The following is a 9,252-nucleotide window of genomic DNA, read 5'->3' as shown; positions in this document are numbered from 1 at the left end:
TCTGAGCGCGATATTTCTTGTATATATATAGTATTCGTGTCCTTATTTTGCCTTTTTCGACGGGAGTGCCGACGGACAACACACCGCTCCGCGCGTCGTTCCCCGGGTGAGTACTACCGTTGCTACCGATTCCTATCGCTCTGTTAGCTGTTCATTTTGGTTCATTTGAACCGCTTGCAGTCGAGAGGAGCCGTTTATGAACACCCGCGCACATGTTATAGGGGTCAGCGGAGTTCAGAATCAACAATCGTGACGCGAGACCCGAGTGCACTGTGATTTCGCCGCGCGCCCTCGCTCCGTTGACTCGCACTGCAGAGTATGCCTTCGAGTTCCGCTTACTTGACCTAAAGTCACTTCCAGTGACTTTAACTTGACCAAGATACAGCACGCCCCTTTGTCGCCGTGAACCATTTGTCCGAATGTTTGCGAAGCTGAGGCACATGCAACGCTGCGGCGCCTGACAACTGCGCGCTGCGGCGCGATCCCTTCGCAAACGCCGACGGCTCAATGTCGCGGCTTGAATGCGCCAATGGCATGCCTTCGTAAACTATCTGCTAAGCTATTGTCAGCTGCCAACGCCCTTTTCCAAGCGCAGAGATGTGTTGCCTTTAATCATTTGTCCGAATGCCTGCGAAGCCGTAACACCGTTCGGCCTATCCAACGTTGCGGCGCCTGACAACAGCACGCAGTTGTCTTCACCCAAACGATTCGCAGGACGCTGTCTTTTGGAAAGCCGGGCCAGAAAACATTCTCTGCGCTGGCAGTATTCTTTGCACAGCATGGTACACAGCAAACTGTACCACCGGGCATGTTGCTGCTGAAGGTTACCTAACGAAATAAAATACCTTTAGCTGACATCTTGGCTAGAAAAATAAAATTATCGAAGGCACTGCGAGTTTTAGATAACTGTCTGGGTGACAGCACATTTCTGCACTTGAAAAAGGGTGTTTGCAACTTACAACCGCTTAGTAGAAAGAATAAAAGCGCATATATATCATAAGCGCATACAAGCCGCGACGTTGTGCCACGGGCGTTTAAGGAGGGCTCGCGCCGCTGCGTGCAGTTTGTCAGGCACCGCAGCGTTGGATATGACGAACGGTGTTACGGCTTCGCAGGCATTCGGAAAAAATATTCGCGGAAACACATCTCTGCACTTGAAAAAGGGCGTTGACAACTGACAGCAGCTTAGAATATAGATTACGAAGGCATGCCATGGACGCATTCAAGGTGCGACATTGAGGCGTCGGCGTTTGCGAAGGGATCGCACCGCAGAGCGCAGTTGTCAGGCGCTGCAGCGTTGCATATGCCTCAGCTTCGCCAACATTCGGACAAATGGTTCGTGGCGACAAAGCGGCGTGCCTTGGTTAAGTAAGCGGAACTCGAAGGCACACGCTGCAGTGCGAGTCAACGGAGCGAGCGCGGGAGGCCAAATCACAGTGCACTCGGCTCTTGCGTCGCGATTGTTGATTCTGAGCTCTGTCTACCCTTATGACATGTGCGCGGGTGTTCATAAACGGCTGTTCTCTACTGCACGCGGGTGAAATGAACCAAAAATGAACAGCTAACAGCGCGATTGGAATTGGTGGCAACGGCAGTACTCACCTGGGGAACGACACGCGAAGCGGCGTGTTGTTCGTCGGCACTCGCGCCGAAAAAGGCTAAATAAAGACACAAATACTATATATATACTAGCATTATCGCGCGCCGAAGAGAGTGGAAACACTTAAAACAATAAAAAATACAATGGATTAGATAAAAATAGGTAATAGAATCGAAAAACAGAGGATTAAGATGAGACAAGCAACTAGGCAATGTGGTCTCAAGGCAGAGCGGTCAGGGGAAGGACAGTCTCTCCCACAATTCCTCGCGTGCGGGCCGGGGCGCTTGGGGGATTTCGCAAAAGGTCTATTCTATTCATAGTTCCTACCCTCTATACTCCGCACCAGGCTCTACGTACACATGGCACCAGTTAAACGGCGTCAAACACTCAACGCCATGACGTTGGTCGTCGTTCTCGACCTGTTCCATTATTCGCCAACCCAACCAAGAACAGCCAATTCCCGGTGACTTCCGCTTTTAAAAACACGGTGTTTGTATATGTTAGATCCTTTGACTGCGCTCGGACTGGTGATAAAATGAAGCATACATCCTCTTTACAAGGGCGTGGTCATCTTGAATATCGTCACATCTGGTATGCGGTCAAACGTCGTTTTGATCTCTCCATGCCGCTGGAAGTCTTTTAGGAAGAATGCGTGATTGTCACACATTATTCCTTTGCCTCGCCAATATTTTCTGGCACATTCCACGTTGAAATGCTTTATTATTTTTCGTCCCGCATACCAGATACGGAACCCACGAGACTGAGAAGGACAGTAAACAGAAAACGTCTACAATCTCCATTGGGGACGGGGGATCGAGGCTACGATAATGTCACGATAGGTGACAAGCAGGGGCGTACCTACTGGGGGGGGGGGTCTGGTTTGCACCCCCACTCAAAAACAAGTTGGTACGCCACTGGTAACAAGGCAGGAGGAATAAACTTCCCGTGCAGGGCTAGCGGCTGCTCTCGTACACGCCCTATATCCAGGAAAGCTCTAACCGACAACACACAATAACGCGAATGGATTAAAAGTTTCCAGAAGAGCGACCTCGCGGCTCCGGGCGTGGGAGCTGGTGCAGTGCCAACGCGGCCACGCCCACGCGGCTGCAGGCTAAATCCGTAGCGGCTTTTAGGCCTACGGCATACACTCTAAAGAATGCCCGTACGTCTGCTTTCCCGCACAACACTCGGAAAGCCAAGCAGCGCAACTTACGGAGGCAGCTCAACGAATGACGATGCCGAAATATATGTCCAGACTAAAAAACGCAGTCTGGGTTGTGACAACTGAAGGCGATTTTAATTTTTTTTTTTTAATGGTGTTTTTAGGCTTCTTGGGAACCTGGAATACTGCCCAATTTTTTATAGACATTTGTGACGCGTATTTCTGTACCTACGAAAGAACTGAAGAAACCGAAACTGAACTATTTGCGTTTCTCGTTTTTGGGCCTCCGAAAACGGAGGTGACGTTGGGAGTGACGTCACATATGAATTGTCGGTACCGGCAGCATTTAGGGCGTCGAGACTCTGGTTACCGCGGTGGGTTATAGCAGCGCGGTGTCGCGGTCGTTTCGTCGAACCAACATGGACGGCAATGCCGCTCTCGCGAGCGAATTCGGGCTCCCGTTCAGTTACCTGACACCAACAGAACGGGAGATGCTCCTAAGGACACGGAACTCTGGAATGCCTCTTTACGAGGACGCCCCAGAATTGCCGCCGACCCACAGTGATTCGCCTTAGACCTACGCCCAGACTCCGGCTAACCTGAAGGTTCTGTTCAAAGTCTCCTGACCGAAAACGTAGCGAACAAATTCTGACGTCATCGCCGAGACCTCTGCGCAAGACAACGCTGTTCAACCCGAGAGTTCGCAATGCTTCATCGCTTGGGAGTAGGTGAAAACTAGCGTCCCCCGAACAATCACGGGTCTTCAGTCGACCGTTTGAACATTCTTCAACTGCGCATAAATTTAGCATGACTACCGCTTTGCAGAATCCCTCCAGTGTCGTCACGGTTCCTAAAGTAAACACGGCACCGACATCTGAAACCAGAACCAAAACACTCCCGCGTGCTCTGCGCTGTGTTCTTTATTTTATATATTTTGTTTGCCCACAGTTGCTCGTTGCCCGTTTCGCGTGCAGTGTAGCAAAGGGAAAAATAAATATGGTGTTTCGTTTACAGTTTAGTTATCATTTTCGGTTCGATTTATAGTTTTGATGGTTATTCAAGTGGAATTAGAACAGTGTTCATAAAAACCACGAACCAAAGCGTGACCGACGGCACGTTTCTCGTTTCGACCAATCGCTGACACGTCTCTTGTGACGTCACGCTTCCAGGCCCCGCAGGGTCACGTGACCTCCGCTTCTGCTGGTTTCTCCCGCAACGCTCGGGGCGTCGCCTCGATCGATCCCGGTACGATTATTACCGCGACTGTTTAATTGATTTGCGCGGCACACAAGCGCCGTTTTCGGCTGAAATTTGGGCATCGTGGCCCGAGGCGTGCCGGGAACCCAGTTCAATCGTCAAAAAAATATCCGAAATTGCCTTCATTGTCCCTTTAAGCAATGCAAAACGTCATGCCTGCATTGCTTAATGTCAACTCAGACCGCGTTTTTTGGTCTAAACAGATGTTTCAGCATCGTCATTCGCTGATCTGCCTCCGTAGGTTGCGTTGATTGGCTCTCCGAGTGTTGCGCGGGAAAGCAGACGCACGGGCTTTTTTTAGAGTGTATCCGTCTCCACTTCAACTTCCGAACTCAGCCACCGTTTATAGAACTTTTCTGCAAGTGCGCCGCCACCTTGAATTGACGTCATTTGCAGAATGGGTGAAAACATTGTTTTGCCTTTGCCACACCAATAGAAGGCATTTAGGATATAAGCGTAAACGTCACACTTTGTCGTTTTGCCTCCCCTTTATTTTTTTTTACAATTTGCAGGTTGAAACGTTGGATTATTTTTTCGTCGCCCATACCGGATACGTCTATTAGGTGGCTGGAGACGAGAGTACACAGAAAAGGTCTATACCAGAGATGGCAAAATTACTTTTGAAGAGTAATTAAATTACAGTACTAATTACTTCTCTGGAAACTACAATCATATAATTAAATTACATTACTAATTACCGCAGACTAAAAGTAATGACATTACATTGCAATTACGTTTCAAAAGAAATAAAATTACTTTAACGTTATTTTTCAATGAAATGAGGCAGTAATTCGTGCTCATTTTATTTAATGTATATGTACCAAAACTCAGGCCTTCGTGTTTACACCGCAACAGCCATATGCGCCTCAAAGTGAACCATACTGAAAAGCCGTTTACCTGGCGCACACGGCATAAATGTTAAACTTGAAGAATAACTTCTTTAGATGTGACTCAAAGGCAGTCGACTCACCGTTTTCACTGTTCATTCAACGGTGAAGGTCCTTAGCAAAATGGTGATATGTTTCCGTCTTCCCGGTTTGGAGGATGTTATGGTCCGTGTCAGTCTGGTAAGGCGGGGCATGGGAACTCGTTCTTACAAGGAGTCGTCACGTGAAACGTTTCCCTTCCGCTTCGGACGCAATCTAATCCCTTTCTCCCGAGAGCACTAGCTGACGTTTTACCGGACAGTCCTCTCAAGAAGTCTTGTTCCCAGACACCCGAAGAGCCGAAGTTATTTCACGTTGTCACACAGGGGGTTGGATATTTGCTAGGCATAAGTGTCGCAGTTGAGGAAAAGGATGGCGCGAGCTTCCTAAAATGTGTACTTTCCCAACAAATGGGTGGCGTTGCATATTGGTATGCTTATTCCCGAATAAACTTCAGAGGGAAAGGCATTCACGCATATCCGCCAGCGGCACCTGTTGTGCTCGATTCCCGTTTTTTACGACTACAAAGATCACCTTTACTTAACAAGGCCAAGGATATGCATGAAACGTTTTGGGACCTCAACTAAGCGTTTGGGATTAACTATTTTTTCGGTCGTTTGTTATTCACAAAGGTCGAAGCCTACGGTTCGACCTTGCTTGACAAAAAAACATGAAGGCTGGGGATCTGTTTGTCCTGTCCTCTCGTTTTTAAAACGTGTTGATCTCAATGGTGATCTGCTCTTTGCCTTGTAGCATATGAGCCATTCATCCCTAAGCTGACGGAACGGTGGAAGCTACGTGCTCGTTGGAACAGTCGAACATCTATCATTCGCAACGTAACCACGCTCTCGTTCATACCTAAGCGCAGAGAAAGGGACAGTCTAGGAAATCAAGGGAAGGTTGTTGATTGACTGTGCATTGACCTGCACTCCCTGATGGCTCGTGTTTAGCTTTAAAAGAAACGGAACCAAATAGAATTGATGGCACATCGATAAGAATTCCACGACAAATTTGTGTGGTTTGAACTACAGTTCTTTTGTTCATAGTAAACGGCTTCATAACGACCTGTGTAATACCAAGAACTGGAACAGGGCAATTGATCGATTGACCTAACGATTAATTGATTAATGCTTTAATCGCGATTATTTCTTAACCGGTTAATCGGTAAGACTTCGACGACCCAAAAGAAAGTAAAAATTGAAGGCTTCCACCACGGAGACGTGGATGGACACAACTGTGTGAACGGCAAACTGGTAAACATTTTACCAAGAGCAAACTGTAGGGGCGAGATTTGTAACTCCAGATAAGGGCAGAAGGTTACACGTGTCCCGGGCGCTTCAATGCCGTACGAGTGTCCATTTAGTTTAGCGGACTATTGTAAATAATCAAAGCAGGTCGCTTTTGCCGGAGCATATCACCTAAACTATTTGCCTCATGCGGATGAAGGAATTTTCTATGTGTATGACTGTATTTTAACCTTTCTCAACGATCACCTCGAGGTTGATTCATAATTTAAATTCCTTATTGCGCCGTTTATCAAATAACTAGCAAAAACAAAATAAATGAACAGATTAGTTTTGAGTTTTGAAAATATTATGCATGAAAATAAACGAGACCGATTAATCGACGAATTAATTGATTAAAGAGTGGCGATTAGTCGGGTTAAAAATTTTAAACCACGCCCAGCATTACTCCTGGTGAGCTCGTAGCTCCCACCGGACTGTCAGCTTAGTGATGAACGAAGCAGATAGTCGTCGTCATGACGTGACGCAGTGAATCTGTCTTGCCTGGAGTTCGTGAGCTGTGACCTTCAAGCGACGTCTTTACACGTAAGCTTTTCTCCTTCGCCTTTCCAGCCCGATTCGTGCGTCTGTCAAGTTCTTCGCACGAGGCTTTGCACTCAGATGGCCATTGTTTATTTGATGTGATGTCTCTTTCACTACATTCCACCATGCACAATAATTTTATATATTTTTAAAGCTCGCGAACGAGCTTTTTCATTTGGGAAAAGAGTAATTAAGAAAGTAATGAGTAATTTTTTTTCGAAATTACAGCCTGAAAGTAATTCATTACATTACTAAATTACCAGCCTAGAAAAGTAATTTATTATATTACTCATTGCCACAAAAAGTAAATTACAGTAATGTCATTACTGCCATCTCCGGGTTTTACCCTTGTCAACTGATGCCGGACACTTTCCTTTCTGCTGATTCGGGAGCACACAAGCCTTGCACATTCAGCGCAGGTGGCTCGAATTGGAAACTCAGTATGTTTCAGAGTAATTCGCTCTCTGAAACGCCTCGGCTTCACATCATATTTCAAGCTAAAAAGCTAGGCACAGGTGTACTAAGTGGATCGACATTCACTGCAGTTTTGCGAAACCCAGCTGCAACGCAGAAAACGTACATGAACAGCAACATAACAAGCACAGTAAACACGTATAGCGTCGTGAAAAATGCCAGGGGTTTTATCGCAAGTTCAAAACACAAACGAGGTTTCCTTTCTTTTTTCTTTTTCTTTTACCTCCGATTATGAAAAAAAAAAAAAAAGGTAAGAGTGATAAAAAAAGAAAAAAAACTATCGTTTTATTATACACTAAGCTTAGACATGTAGTGCAGCTACTTTTCCTCGTAATCACCAAGCCGATTTCGTGGCACAGGCTCTCAGATGCCCTCCTCAAAGCCGGTCGCCGCATGGGTTCTCGGGTGGTTATCACTGGAGCCTGTGCTTGTTTCGAACTTCTCGTGTGGACTTTCCCTAAAAGACCACGCTCAAAACGTCCTTCTCGGTTGGGCCCACCGCTTTTGGTTACTTCTAGTTATATCCTTCGTGTTAAAAAACAATAAAATGAATTGGCATTTTGAGGTAACGGTGCCATGGCTTGGTCAACGTATATTCCCGACGAAGCTTCTCCGAAAACATCGTACCAAACACATCTTCACCAAACACGTCGTACCTGTACATATAGTCACGATATGACAGGAGCAGAAGCTGCGAAAATCACGTTTCATACTGAAAATGTATGGGGAGAACTTGTGCCAAACCAGTACCAAACAAAATAAAGAACGAGCGTCGAGACAGCAGAAAGCGGGCGGCGATTTGGCGGCATGACAGCAACCGAGAGCGGGACTGACTAGACAATTTCCCGAGCAGCTCCTGTTCTAGCGTGTTGAAATAAACGGCCGCTTTCCCTTTGGTGAATGGAGTTTAAAAAACATAAAAATGAACTCAATTGCTAAAATAATTAGCGGTATACTTAAAATCACTTACCAAAGGTAATTGGTTTTAACTATCTATGCAAAAATATGTGCATGCGGGTTGTCATTTGAAAACGATATGCTCGCACGCACACACGCATACCGCTTATTCTCGAAGACTGTTTGTAATCCAAGTGTAGCGACCGTCTCCAGTTTTCTTCCGCATAAGTTGACGACGTCCAAGGTTCGACATAAGTTCACTCGTTTCTGTAGCATCGCGATGTTCTGAAGAGCTTGGCTCACAATAGACTAGAAGTTCTTCCGCAACCTCAACCGTGCCGTCGTGAAGTCAAGGATGACTGGCCACCATCAGCTCTTTCTGAACAATGCGACCGAATATATCCCACACAAGCAAATGAAGAGCCTCGATCAAGCCACGAAAGGCAAGGGCAGTCGTCTCACTTTCTCTGGCAGAAGCATAGCAGCGGCATTCCCTTCGCTGACCAATGCTTGCTGAAATGACACGCACTCAAGCTAACATCTGGCACCTATGCAAATAATTCGTTAACCCCGAATTAACCTGTTTAAAACACGAAGGAAACCCGTAAAGAAAATGTACTCACAAAGGTGTTTGTAAACGGGCAGGAAAACAGACACAAAAGATTGTTTTCATATCTGCTAGAAGTTTATTACACACAGCATGCTCCGTAGACAAGTACAAACTCGCAAGTGAAGTGCGAAATGTTGTGGGGACCCGTCCGGCCGGCCTACCCTGGAGTCCCGTCTTTCCCGCGCTTCCTTCGCCCCTTCCCCCGTTCTTCCCGCACCCTGCCAGGGCCGAACATTCCAGCTCACCCGGATCGTTGGACGGGGGAGCGCTTCGCTCGGGGATCGTGCGGGGACCGTGGCAGGGGCGTGGGTGTTCACGTGGACGGGTCGTGGGGGGGCACGTGATCGGTGGGGGCGAGGACATAAAAAGGGAAGCGGGACAAGGGGGGCCCCTCGGGGAGGAAGTGGCCGATTGGGCTAACGCGTCTCAGCTCGGAGCGTGGAGCGAAAGCTTGCGCTGGGAACCTCCTGGGTTCGATCCCCGCCGCCCCCGCCCGTTTC

This window comes from Ixodes scapularis, unplaced genomic scaffold (genome assembly GCF_016920785.2).
Source record: "Ixodes scapularis isolate PalLabHiFi unplaced genomic scaffold, ASM1692078v2 PGA_scaffold2__306_contigs__length_199485367, whole genome shotgun sequence".
NCBI classification, from domain to species: domain Eukaryota; kingdom Metazoa; phylum Arthropoda; class Arachnida; order Ixodida; family Ixodidae; genus Ixodes; species Ixodes scapularis.
Note: the sequence above shows the minus strand (reverse complement) of the source record.